Below are 15,286 nucleotides of genomic sequence, written 5' to 3'. Positions count from 1 at the left end.
AAGTCACCAAAGCGCCGTGCGAAGTGCGCTCAGTTTATCAGCAAAGTGCGCATTTGGGAACATCATTGCGCCGACCTGGTTCAACATTACTTGGCAACAGGAAAAATGAGGCAAGTTGCACTGGTGCATTTGTGTCTCCCATAAGAGCAGCTTCACTTGAAATGCCTTCACTGCATCATACATGTCAGTGATCATGCGGTCACGTCCCTGGAGCTGAAGGTTTAAGACGCTGAGATGTGTTGTTATGTCAGCCAGAAATGCCAACTCACATTTCCACTTTTCATCCCGCAAAACTGTGGAGTCTTTTCCATTACTGTCCATGAACTGACAGATTTCCTTGTTGAACTTAAAAACTCTATTGAGAACTTTTCCCCGACTCAGCCAACGCACCTCTATATGATAAGGAATGTCGGCAAACTCTGAATCTATTTCCCACATAAAAGACTGAAATTGCCGGTGATTTAAACCTTTAGCTCGGATAAAGTTTACGGCTTGTGTTACAGTGCTCATTACATGTTCCATCTTTAGGACTTTACCACACAGCGTTTCTTGGTGTATGATGCAGTGATATGTTGTTAACTCACCAGTACAGTTCTCCTCCTGCATCTTTACCCGCATCCTTCCCACTAGTCCACTTTTTTCACCACACATCGCCAGTGCTCCATCTGTTGTAAGTCCAATAAGTTTGTCCCAGGGCAATTTCATGTCGGTTACACTTTGACATACATTTTCAAAAATGTCTTTTCCTGTCGTTGTCCCGTGCATCGATTTAACGTTCAATATTTCCTCTGTAACGCACAAATTGGAGTCCACTCCTCGGATGAAGATAACCAGCTGTGCAGTGTCCGTCATATCAGCACTTTCATCCACAGCAAGCGAGTATGCAATAAATGGGTTGCTTCTTTCAATCAACTGTGTTCTTAAATCAGTGGCTATCTCACAAACTATACTCAGCAACCCATCGGTTTTGAAAGACTCTTTTTTCAGAATCAACTTTTCTCTTCGCCATTGTTAGGGGTTAGCTTTCACTTCAGAATAGTGTTGTATACAGCAACAGATGCTTGATGCGGGAATGTTCCCGGGTAGCCTATTGGCAGCTGTTGCGCTGCATTATGGGATCTGTAGTTTGTGTGTTATCAGCGCTTCATATCGCCGGGCCATTAATAATTAAAATAATAGATCTATCTAAAATGATCTCGCGGGCCTGATATAATTGTACGCCGGGCTGGATATGGCCCGCGGGCCTTGTGTTTGACACATATGCTCTAGCGTGTTGTATGTGTTCCTTTGACCACAGCATCTGCAGTGTACTTTGTGTTTACCTTAAACCTGTGCCCTCTTGTGGCAGCCATTTCAGCCTTGGGAAAAAGCCTTTGACTATCCACATGATCAATGCCTCTCATCATCTTATACACCTCTATCAGGTCACCTCTCATCTTCTGTCACTCCAAGGAGAAAAGGCCAGGTTCACTCAATCTGTTTTCATAAGGCATGCTCCCCAATCCAGGCAACATCCTTGTAAATCTTCTCTGCACCCTTTCTATGGTTTCCACATCCTTCCTGTAGTGAGGCAACCAGAACTGAGCACATTTCTCCAAGTGGGTTTTGACCAGGGTCCTATATAGCTTCAACATTACCTCTCAGTTCCTAAATTCAATTCCACAATTGATGAAGGCCAATATACTATACGCCTTCTCAACCACAGAGTCAAACTGCGCAGCTGCTTTGAGTGTCCTATGGACTCAGACCCCAAGATCCCTCTGATCCTCCACACTGCCAAGAGTTTTACCATTAATACTATATTCTGCCATCATATTTGACTTACCAAAATGAACCACTTCACACTTATCTGGGTTGAACTCTATCTGCCACTTCTCAGCCCAGACTTGCATCCTATCAATGTCCTGCTGTAATCTTGGACAGCCCTTCACGCTATCCACAGCACCCCTAACCTTTGTGTCATCAGCAAACTTACTAACCCATCCCTCCACTTCCTCATCCAGGTCGTTTATAAAAATCACGAAGAATAAGGGCCCCAGAACAGATAATTAAGGCACACCACTGGTCACCGGTCTCCATGCAGAATATGACCCGTCTACAACTACTCTTTGCCTTCTGTGGGCAAGCCAGTTCTGGATCCACAAAGCAATGTCCCCTTGGATCCCATGCCTCCTTACTTTCTCAATAAGCCTTGCATGGGGTACCTTATCAAATGCCTTGCTGAAATCCATATACATTACATTTACTGTTCTTCCTTCATCAATGTGTTTAGTCACATCCTGCTGACTATTCCTAATCATATTATACCTCTCCAAATGTTCATAAATCCTGCCTCTCAGGATATTCTCCATCAACTTACCTACCACTGAAGTAAGAGTCACTGGTCTATAATTTCCTGGGCTATCTCTACTCCCTTTCTTGACTAAGGGAACAACAACTGCAACCCTCCAATCCTCCAGAACCTCTCCCGTCCCCATTGGTGATGCAAAGATCATTGCCAGAGGCTCATCAATCTCCTTCGTCACTTCCCACAGTAGCCTGGGGTACATTTCATCCAGGCCCGGCGACTTATTCAACTTGATGCTTTCCAAAAGCTCTGGCACATCCTCTTTCTTTATGTCTACATGTTCAAGCTTTTCAGTCCACTGCAAGTCATCACTACAATCACCAAGATCCTTTTCCATAGTGAATACTAAAGTAAAGTATTCATTAAGTACCTCTGCTATTTCCTCCGGTTCCATATACACTTTTCCTCCGTCACACTTCATAGGTCCTATTCTTTCACGTCTTATCCTTTTGCTCTTCACATACTTGTAGAATGCCTTAATCCTGCCCACTAAGGCTGTTTCATGGCCTCTTCTGGCTCTGCTAATTTTCTTCTTAAGCTCCTTCCTGTTAGCCTTATAATCTTCTAGATATCAAACATTACCTAGCTCGCTGAACCTTTCGTAAGCTTTTCTTTTCTTTTTGCGGCCATTACAGAGACTTGGATGGCTCAGGGGCCAGAATGGCTACTTAGAGTGCCGGGGTTTCGATGTTTCAGAAAGGACAGGGAGGGAGACAAAAGAGATGGGTATTGCACTTCTGATCAGAAATAGTGTCATGGCTGCAGAAGAGGAGGATGTCATGGTGGAATTGTCTACTGAGTCTCTGTGGGTGGAAGTTAGGAACAGGAAAGGGTCAATAACTTTACTGGGTATTTTTTAATCGACCACCCAATAGTGACAGGGACATTGAAGTGCAGATAAGGAGACAGATTCTGGAAAGATGCAATAATAACAGGGTTGTCATGGTGGGAGATTTTAATTTCTAAATATTCTTGGCATCTCCCTAGAGCAAGGGTTTTCGATGGGATGGAGTTTGTTAGGTGAGTTCAGGAAGGTTTCCTGTCACAATATGTAGATAAGCCTACAAGAGGAGAGGCTGTACTTGATCTGGAATTAGGAAATGAACCTGGTCAGGTGTCAGATCTCTCAGCGGAAGAGCATTTTGGAGATAGTGATCACAATTCTATCTATTGGAGAGGGATAGGAACAGACAAGTTAGGAAAACGTTTAATTGGAGTAAGGGGAAATATGAAGCTATCAGGCAGGAACTTGGAAGCCTAAATTGAGAACAGATGTTCTCAAGGAAGTGTACTGCAGAAATGTGGCAAATGTTTAGGAGATATTTGCATGGAGTTCTACATAGGTACGTTCCAATGAACCAAGGAAGGATGGTAGAGTACAGGAACCATGGTGTACAAGGCTGTTGAAAATCTAGCCAAGAAGAAAAGAAAAGCTTACAAAAGGTTAAAAAAAACTAGTTAATGATAGAGATCTAGAAAATTATAAGGCTAGCAGGAAGGAGCTTAAGAATGAAATTAGGAGAGCCAGAAGGGCCATGAGGGGGCCTTGGCGGGCAGGATTAAGGAAAACCCCAAGGCATTCTACAAGTATGTGAAGAGCAAGCGGATAAGAGGATAAGACGTGACAGAATAGGACCGATCAAGTGTGGCAGTGGAAAAGTGTGTATGGAACTGGAGAAGATAGCGTAGGTACTTAATCAGAATCAGGTTTATCATCACCAGCATGAAATCTGTTAGTAGCAGCCATTCAATGCAATACATAATCTAGCAGAGAGAAAAAAATAATAAATTAAACATAATAATAATAAATAAACAAGTAAATCAATTACATATGTTGAATAGATTACAAAGAAACATATTTTGAATAGATTTTTAATAAAACAGGCAAAAAAACAGAAATACTGATTTATTAAAAAAAGTGAGGTAGTGTCCAAAGCTTCAACATCCATTTAGGAATCAGATGGCAGAGGGGAAGAAGCTGTTCTTGAATCACTGAGTGTATATCTGACTCATATTGTTTCATACCGCCAAATTATATTGTTTCCTCACGGCCAGGTAGCACATGCTTTGTGGCCTGGTGGTTGAGGACCACTGGCCTAGGCGGTCTAAAGCCGTGTGGAGAGCCATTGAGATTGCGTCTGCCATCGACCTATTGTGTTGATAATCAAATTGCAATGGGTCCAGGTCCTTGCTGAGGCAGGAGTTCAGTCTAGTCATAACCAACCTCTCAAAGCAAGAATACTTTGCTTCAGTATTCACTACGGGAAAGGACCTTAGCGATTTTAGGGATGACATACAGCAGACTGAAAAGGTTGGTATCTTATTCAGCGGTGGGCAGGTTGCTGGAGAAGATCCTGAGAGGCAGGATTTAAGAGCATTTGTAGAGACAAAATCTTATTGGGGAAAGTCAGCATGACTTTGTCAAGGGCAGGTTGTGCCTTACAAGCCTGATTGAATTCCTTGAGGATGGAACAAAGCACATTGATCAAGATGGAGCAGTGGATGTGATATATATGGATTTCAGTAAGACATTTGATAAGGTCCCCATGAAAGGCTCATTCAGAAAGTATTGATGCATGGGATCTATGAGGACCTTACTTTGTGGATCGAGAATTGGCTTGCCCACAGAGTGGAAAGGGTGTTTGTAGATGGCTCATGTTCTGCATGGAGGATGGTGATACGTGCTGTTTGACAGGGATCTGTTCTGGGACCCCTCCTATTTGAGATTTTTATAAATGACCTGGATAAGAAAGTAGAAGGGTGGGTTAGTGAATTTGCTAATGACACAAAGATTGGGGGTGTTGCGGATAGTGTGGAGGGTTGTCAGAGGCTACAGCGGGACATTGATAGGATGCAAAACTGGGCTGAGAAGTGGCAGATGGAGCTCAACCCTGATAAGTGTGAAGTGGTTCATTTTGGTAGGTCAAATTTGAAGACAATATAATATTAATGGTAAGACTCTTGGCAGTGTGGAGGATCAAAGAGATCATGGGGTCCATGCTCATAGGACACTCAAAGCTGCTGTGCAGGTTGACAGCGTTGTTAAGAAGGCGAATGGTGTGCTCACATTCATCAACCGTGGGATTGAGATCAAGAGCCGTGAGGTAATGTTATAGCAATACAAGACCTCAGTACTCCACTTGGAGTACCGTGCTCAGTTTTGGTCACCTCACTACAGGAAGGATATGGATACTATAGAGAGAGTGCAGAGGAGACTTACAAGGATGTTGCTAGGATTGGAGAGCATGCCTTATGAGAATAGGTTGAGTAAACTTGGCCTTTTCTCCTTGGTGCGACCTATTGGGGTCTGACCAGGGTATTATACAGCTGTACATTACCTCTCGGGTCTTGAACTCAATCCCACGGTTGATGAAAGCCAATGCACAGTATGCCTTCTTAACCACACGGTCAACCTGCGCAGTGACCCCAAGATCCCTCATGACCTGTCTTTGACAAAGCCACGCTGACTATTCCTAATCATATTATGTCTCTCCAAATGTTCATAAATCCTACCTCTCAGAATCTTCTCCATCAACTTACCAACCACAAAGTAAGACTCACTGGTCTAACATTTCCTGGGCTATCTCTACTCACTTTCTTGAATAAGGGAACAACATCTGCAACCCTCCAATCTGCTGGAACCGCTCCCATCCCATTGATGATGCAAAGATCATTGGCAGAGGCTCAGCAAACTCCTCCCTCACCTACCACAGTAGCCTGGGGTACATCTCATCTGGTCCCAGAGACTTATCCAATTTGATGCTTTCCGAAAGCTCCAGCACATCCTCTTTCTTAAAGTCTATATGCTCAAGGTTCTGTGCTGGGACCGCAGCTGTTTACAATATACATTAATGATTTAGATGAAGGGATTAAAAGTAACATTAGCAAATTTGCCGATGACACAAAGCTGGGTGGCGGTGTGAAATGTCAGGAGGATGTTATGAGAATGCAGGGTGACTTGGACAGGCTAAGTGAGTGGGCAAATGTATGATAGATGCAGTTTAATGTGGATAAATGTGAGGTTATCCACCTTGGTGGCAAGAACAGGAAGGCAGATTACTATCTAAATGGAGTCAAGTTAGGAAAAGGGGAAGTACAACGAGATCTAGGTGTTCTTGTACATCAGATAATGAAAGCAAGCATGCAGGTACAGCAGGCAGTGAAGAAAGCTAATGGCATGCTGGCCTTTATAACAAGAGGAATTGAGTATAGGAGTAAAGAGGTGCTTCTGCAGCTGTACAGGGCCATGGTGAGACCCCACCTGAAGTATTGTGTGCAGTTTTGGTCTCCAAATTTGAGGAAAGATATTCTTGCTATTGAGGGAGTGCAGCATAGGTTCACGAGGTTAATTCCTGGAATGGCGGGACTGTCATATGTTGAAAGATTGGAGCGACTGGGCTTGTATACACTGGAATTTAGAAGGATGAGAGGGGATCTGATTGAAACACATAAGATTATTAAGGGATTGGACACACTGGAGGCAGGAAGCATGTTCCCGCTGATGGGTGAGTCCAGAACTAGAGGCCACAGTTTAAGAATAAGGGGTAGGCCATTTAGAACAGAGATGCAGAAAAACTTTTTCACCCAGAGAGTGGTGGATATGTGGAATGCTCTGCCCCAGAAGGCAGTGGAGGCCAAGTCTCTGGATGCTTTCAAGAGAGAGTTAGATAGAGCTCTTATAGATAGCGGGGTCAAGGGATATGGGGAGTGGGCAGGAACGAGGTACTGATTGTGTATGATCAGCCATGATCACAGTGAATGGCGGTGCTGGCTAGAAGGGCGGAATGGCCTACTCCTGCACCTACATAGAAACATAGAAAATAGGTCTATTGTCTATATTGTCAAGCTTTTCAATCCACTGTAAGTCATCTCTACAATCACCAAGGTCTTTTTCCGTAGTGAATACTGAAGCAAAATATTCATTAATTATCTCAGCTATCTCCTCCGGTTCCAAATGCACTTTTTCACTGTCAAACTTGATTAGTCCTATCAGGCATGTTCACCAATCCAGGCAACATCCTTGTAAATCTCCTCTGCACCCTTTCTATGGTTTCCACATCCTTCCTGTAGTGAGGTGACCAAAACTGAGCACTGTACTCCAAATGGGATCTGACCACAGTCTTCTATAGCTCATGTTCCCCTTAAACTTTTCACCTTTCTCTCTTAACCCATGACTTCTGGTTGTAGTCCCACCTGACCTCAGCGGGAAAAGCCTGCCTGCATTTACCCAATCTATACCCCTCATAATTTTGTATACCTCTATCAAATCTCCTCTTAATCTACGTTCTAAAGAATACAGTCTTAACCTATTCAATCTTCCCTTTTAACTCAGGTCCTCCAGACCCGGCAACATTCTTGTAAATTTTCTCTGTACTCTTTCAAACTTCCTTACATATTTCATGTGGGTAGGTGACCAAAACTACACACAATACTCCAAATTAGGCCTCATCAACATTTTACTGTATACAACTTCAACAGAACATCCCATCTCTTATAGTACATTGATTTCTGAAGGTCTATATGCCAAAAGATGACTTTACGACCCTATCTATCTGTGACATCACCTTCAACGAATTATGGACCTGTATTCCCAGATCCCTTTGTTCTACTACATTCCTCAGTGCCCTACTATTCACTGTGTAAGACCTACCCTGGTTGGTTCTACTGAAATGCAAAACCTTGCACTTGTTTGCATTAAATTCCATCTGCCATCTTTTCAACCTGTTTTTTCAGCTGATCTGCAAGTCATGAAAGCCTTCTGCACTGTCCATTATACTCCCAATCTTGGTGTCATCCACAAATTTGCTGATCCAGTTAACGACATTATCATCCAGATCACTGATATAAATGACAAACAAGAAAGGATCAGCACCGATGTCTGTGGCACACTTCTGGTCACAGGCCTCCAGTCAGGGAGGCAACCTTCTACTACCAATCTATGGCTTCTCCCACAAAGCCAATGTCTAATCCAACTTACTACCTCATCTTGAATGCCAAGCGACTGAAGCTTCTTGATCAGACAACCATGAGGAACCTTGTCAAATACCTTGCTAAATTCCAGGTAGACAACATCCACTGACTTACCTTCATCCACATTCCTTGTAACTTGCTCAAAACTACCCTCTGGCTAAAAAAAAGTCCTCACTACTTCTTTTCTAAAAGGTCACCTCTCAATGTTGAGGCTGTGCCCTCTAGTCTGGATACCCTCGCCATAGGAAACATCCACCCTATCTTGTCCTTCCAACATTCGGCTGGTTTTAATGAGAACCACTCGCCCCCACTCCACATTCTTCTAAATTCCATTGAATACAGGCCTAAAGCTGCCAAGATAGCCTTTTCCCGAGTAGGCTCAAGTACCAGCTGCTCGAAAAGCCATCTCGTAGGCATTCAACAAATTCCTTCTCTTGCAATCCGACACCATTCTGATTTAGAACATAGAACATAGAATAATACAGCACAGTACAGGCCCTTCGGCCCACAATATTTTGCCGACCCTTAAACCCTGCATCCCATATAACCCCCGACCTTAAATACCTGCACTCACCTGTCTAGTAGTCTCTTAAATTTCACTAGTGTTTCTGCCTCCACCACTGACTCAGGCAGTGCATTCCATGCACCAACCACTCTCGAGTGAAAAACCTTCCTCTAATATCCCCCTTGAATTTCCCACCCCTTACCTTAAAGCCAGGTCCTCTTGTTTTGAGAAGTGGTGCCCTGGGGAAGAGATGCTGGCTGTCCACTCTGTCTGTTCCTCTTAGTATCTTGTATACCTCTATCATGTCTCCTCTCATCCTCCTTCTCTCCAAAGAGTAAAGCCTTAGCTCCCTTAATCTCTGATCATAATGCACACTCTCTAAACCAGGCAGCATCCTGGTAAATCTCCTCTGTACCCTTTCCAATGCTTCCACACGTTTCTTATAGTGAGGCGACCAGAACTGGACACAGTACTCCAAGTGTGGCCTAACCAAAGTTTTATAGAGCTGCATCATTACCTCGCAACTCTTAAACTCTCTCCCTTGACTTATGAAAGCTAACACCCTATAAGCTTTCTTAACTATCCTATCTACCTGTGAGGCAACTTTCAGGGATCTGTGGACATGTACCCCCCGATCTCTCTGCTCCTCCACACTACCAAGTATCCTGCCATTTACTTTGTACTCTGCCTTGGAGTTTGTCCTTCGGGTTGAACTCCATCTGCCACTTCTCAGCCCACTTCTGCATCCTATCAATGTCTCTCTGCAATCTTCAACAATCCTCTACACTATCCACAAAACCACCAACCTTTGTGTCGTCTGCAAACCTGCCAACCCACCCTTCTACCCCCACTTCCATGTAGTTAATAAAAATCATGAAAAGTAGAGGTCCCAGAACTGATCCTTGTGGGACACCGCTGAATGTACTCCCTCCACCACGAACCTCTGCTTTCTGCAGGCAAGCCAATTCTGAATCCACCTGGCCAAACTTCCCCGAATCCCATGCCTTCTGACTTTCTGAATAAGCCTACCGTGTGGAACCTTGACAAATGCCTTACTAAAATCCATGTAGATCACATCCACTGCACTACCCTCATCTATATGCCTGGTCACCTTCTCAAAGAACTCTATCAGGCTTGTTACACACAATCTGCCCTTCACAAAGCCATGCTCACTGTCCCTGATCGGACCTCGATTCTCAAAATGACCATAGATCCTATCTCTAAGAATCTTTTCCAAACAGCTTTCCCACAACAGATGTAAGGCTCACTGGTCTATAATTACCCGGACTATCCCTACTACCTTTTTTGAACAAGGGGACAACATTCGCCTCCCCCCAATCCTCCAGTACCATTCCCATGGACAATGAGGACATAAAGATCCCAGCCAGAGGCTCAGCAATCTCTTCCCTCGCCTCGTGGAGCAGCCTGGGGAATATTCCATCAGGGCCCAGGGACTTATCTGTCCTAATGTATTTTAACAACTCCAACACCTTCTCTCCCTTAATATCAACATGCTCCAGAACATCAAACTCACTCATGTTGTCCTCACCGTCATCAAGTTCCCTCTCATTGGTGAATACCGAAGAGAAGTATTCATTGAGGACCTCGCTCACTTCCACAGCCTCCAGGCACGTTTTCCCACCTTTATCTCTAATCGGTTCTACCTTCATTCCTGTCATCCTTTTGTTCTTCACATAATTGAAGAATGCCTTGGGGTTTTCCTTTACCCTACTCGCCAAGGCCTTCTCGTGCCCCTTTCTTGCTCTTCTCAGCCCCTTCTTAAGCTCCTTTCTTGCTACCCTATATTCCTCAATAGACCCATCTGATCCTTGCTTCCTAAACCTCATGTATGCTGCCTTCTTCCACCTGACTAGATTTTCCACCTCACTTGTCACCCATGGTTCCCTCACCCTACCATTCTTTATCTTCCTCACCGGGACAAATTTATCCCTAACATCTTGCAAGAGATCCTTAAACATTGACCACATGTCCATAGTACATTTCCCTGCGAAAACATCATCCCAATTCACACCCACAAGTTCTAGCCTGATAGCCTCATAATTTGCCCTTTCCCAATTAAAAATTTTCCTGTCCTCTGTGATTCTGTCCTTTTCCATGATAATGCTAAAGGCCAGGGAGCGGTGGTCACTGTCCCCCAGATGCTCACCCACTGAGAGATCTGTGACCTGACCTGGTTCATTACCTAACACTAGATCTAGTATGGCATTCCCCCTAGTTGGCCCATCTACATACTGTGACAGGAATCCATCCTGGACACATAGAACATAGAGAAGTAGAGCACATTACAGGCCCTTCAGCCCACAATGTTGTGCCGACCTTCAAACCCTGCCTCCCATATAACCCTCCACCTTAAATTCCTCCATATACCTGTCTAGTAGTCTCTTAAACTTCACTAGTGTATCTGCCTCCACCACTGACCCAGGCAGTGCATTCCACACACAAATCACTCTCTGAGTAAAAAACCTTCCTCTAATATCCCCCTTGAACTTCCCTCCCCTTACCTTAAAGCCATGTCCTCTTGTACTGAGCAGTGGTGCCCTCGGGAAGAGGCACTGGCGATCCACTCTTTCTATTCCTCTTAAGATCTTGTACATACTTAACAAACTCCGCCCCATCTAAACCATTGAAACTAATCAGGTGCCAATCAATATTAGGGAAGTTAAAGTCACCCATGATAACAACCCTGTTATTTTTGCACCTTCCCAATCCCTTTGCATATTGAAGTCCCCCTTTACTATTGTGTCATTACCCTTATTACATGCCTTTTCCTGCTCTCTTACAATCTCAACCCCACATCTTGGCTACTACTATATGATTCCCATAAAGGTGTTTTTATGCTTGCTGTTTCTGAACTCCACCCACAAAGATTCAACATTCTGTGACCCTATGTTACCTCTTTCCATCTCTTACCAACAGAGCCACACAACTGCTTATGCCTTCCTGCTTGCCCTTTTCATGCAAAGTACATTTTGATGTTAAACTCCCAACTATGGACTTCTTTCAGCCACAGCTCAGTGATACCCACAACGTCACACTGACCAATCTGTAAAAGCGTCATGAGTTCATCCACCTTACTCTGAATGCTATGCACATTTAAATACAGCACATTCAGTCCCTCATTCTTCGCCCTTTTGAATTTTACCTCTGTGGTACAACTTAACACTTTGCTCTGTCTGAATTTGTACCCAATCACTGGCTTGTCCCTCCTTACATTCCTGTTACATCCATTATCTACATGTAAACCTGCTGGCTCATCCTCAGCTCTATCATAGTGGTTCCCATCCCTCTGCCATATTAAGGCTGATTTATACTTGTGCGTATGAGCTACACCATAACACTGATTTTCACTTCTGCATAGCTCTACGCCATAGCGAGCATGCGATGGTGTGCGCCAAAACACTAGTTGGCGATGGGGTTTCTATGCCACTGTGTTGAGTTTCTTCGTGAGAGACATGGATGAGGAAATGCATTTCAAACATTTTCGCATGTCGGTGGGTAGATTTGATGATTTGGTTCATCTATTTCGCCTCGGCATACAGACGTGGCGGAGAAGAAGCAACCAGAAATGCATAGGAGGAAATGACCCTGTGACCTCTTTCTCAGAGACTGATGTTAGGCTGTCTTTAAAGTGAGTGAACCCTTGCAAGACGGAAGGTCCCAGTGAGGTACTTGGTAAGGCTCTGAAAACATGTGCCAACCAACTGGCAGGAGTATTCAAGGACATTTTCAAGGTCTCACTGCTACGGGCGGATGTTCCTACTTGCTTCAAAAAGGCAACAATTATAATAGTACCAGTGAAGAGTAATATGAGCTGCATTAATGACAATCGCCCAGTAGCACTCACATCTACAGTGATGAAATGCTTTGAGAGGTTTGTCATGATTAGAATGAAGTCCTGCCTCAACAAGGACCTGGACCCATTACAATTTGCCTTTCGCCACAACAGGTCAATGGCAGGTGCAATCTCAATGGCCCTTCACACGGCTTTAGACCACCTGGACAACACAAACCCCGACGTCAGGATGCTGTTCATCGACTATACCTCAGCATTTAATACCATCATTCCCACAATCCTGATTGAGAAATTGCCAAACCCGGGCCTCTATACCTTCCTCTGCAATTGGATTCTCGACTTCCTAACCAGAAGACCACAATCTGTGCAGATTGGTGATAACATATCCTCCTCACTGACGATCAACACTGGTGCACCTCAGGGGTGTGTGTTTAGCCCAGTGATCTACTCTCTGTATACCTATAACTGTGTGACTAGGCATAGCTCAAATACCATGTATAAATTTGCTGATGATACAACCATTATTGGTAGACTCTTAGATGGTGATGAGAGGGCATACATATGTGAGATATACCAACTTGTGGAGTAGTGTCGCAGCAACAACCTTGCACTCGATGTCAGTAAGACAAAAGAGATGATTATGGACTTCCAGAAGGGTAAGATGAAGGAACACATGCCAATCCTCAAAGAGGGAATAGAAATAGAGAGAGTGAGCAGTTTCAAGTTCCTGGGTGTCAAGACCTCTGAGGAGCTAACCTGGTCCCAACATATCAATGCAGTTAATAAAGAACACTATACTTCCTTAGGAGTTTCAAGTGATTTGGTATGTCAACAAATACACTCAGAAACTTCTATAGATGTTCCATGGAGAGCATTCTGACAGACTGCATCACTGTCTGGTGTGGGGGGGGTTGGGTGCGGGGAGCTACTGCACAGGACCGAAAGAAGCTGCAGAGGGTTGTAAGTTTAGTCGTCTCGATCTTGGGCACTATCCTACAAAATACCTAGGACATCTTCAAGTAGCGGTGTCTCAGAAAAGCAGCATCCATTATTAAGGACCTCAGGGCATGCCCTTTTCTCACTGTTACCATCAGGTAGGAGGTACAGAAGCCTGAAGGCACACACTCAGTGATTCAGGAACAGTTTCTTCCCCCTGCCATCCAATTCCTAAATGGACATTGAACCCTTGAATAGTACCTCACTTTTTTATAGATATTATTTCTGTTTTTTGCACTGTTTTAATCTATTCAATATACATATACTGTAATTGATTTACTTATTTATTTATTATTATTTTACTTTTTTCTTCTTTTATATTATATATTGCATTAAACCGCTGCTGCTAAGTTAACAAATTTCATGCCATATGCCGGTGATAATAAACCTGATTCTGATTCTGATTCTGGTCTCCAGCCTCTATTCTGAGAAATAACCTTCAACCACTACCTTCTGCTTCCTACCTCTGAGTCAAGTTTAAATACACTTAACTAACTCTCTTTGGATTTCCTGGGACCTAAACTTTCAGACCAAATAGACAACATCCTCAGCATTCAAGATGAAGTAATAAATTTGATTAGATATTAGCTTTGTGGGAAAAGCCAAAGAGTGAGAGTATATGCCAATCACAAACAAGAGAAAATCTGCAGTTGCCAGATATCCAAGCAACACACACAAAATGCTGGAGGAACTCAGCAGGCCAGACAGCAACTATGGAAAAGAATACAGGACCTGCCGAAGGGTTTCAGCCTGAAATGTCGACTGTACTCTGTTCCATAGATGCTGCCTGGCCTACTGAGTTCCTCCAGCATTTTGTGTGTGTTGTGTGGAAGTATATGGTTGCTTTTCTGACTGGAGGCCTGTGACTAGTGGTGTGCCGCAGGGATCGGTGCTGGCTCTGTTGTTGTTTATCATCTATATCAACAATCTGGATGATAATGTGGTTAATTGATTCAGCAAATTTGTGAATGACACCAAGATAGGGGGTGTAATGGACAGTGAGGAAGACTATCATGGTTTGCAGATCAGCTGGAAAAACAGGCTGAAAAATTTGCAGCGGGATTGGACGCTGTGAAAATGGGCTGAGGATTTCAATAAAACAAAGGGTTTGGGGAATACAGGTCCATTATTCATTGAAAGTGCATGAACAGTTAGATAGTGTTGCAAAGAAACTTTTGGTACATTGCCCTTTGTAAATCAAAGTATTGAATACAGGAGAAGAGTGTTATGTTGAATCAGGATCAGATTTATTATCGCCGGCATATGACATGAAATCTGTTATCTTAGCAGCAGCAGTTCAATACAATACATAACCTAGCAGAGAAAAATAATAATAAATAAAATAAAATAAATAATAAATAAACAAGAAAATCAATTAACATATATTGAATAGATTTTTTTAAAACATGCAAAAACAGAAATATTATATATTAAAAAGAAAATAAAGTAGTGTCCGAAAATTCAATGTCCATTTAGGAATCAGATGGTGGAGGGGAACAAGCTGTTCCTGAAGTGCTGAGTGTGTACCTTCAGACTTCTGTACCTCCTGCCTGATGGTAACAGTGAGAAAAGGGCATACCCTGGGTGCTGGAGGTCCTTAATAATGGACACTGCCTTTCTGGGACACCGCTCCCTAAAGATGTCCTGGGTACTT

This window comes from Hemitrygon akajei, chromosome 8, assembly GCF_048418815.1.
Source record: "Hemitrygon akajei chromosome 8, sHemAka1.3, whole genome shotgun sequence".
NCBI classification, from domain to species: Eukaryota; Metazoa; Chordata; class Chondrichthyes; order Myliobatiformes; family Dasyatidae; genus Hemitrygon; species Hemitrygon akajei.
This window is presented reverse-complemented; position numbering follows the sequence as displayed.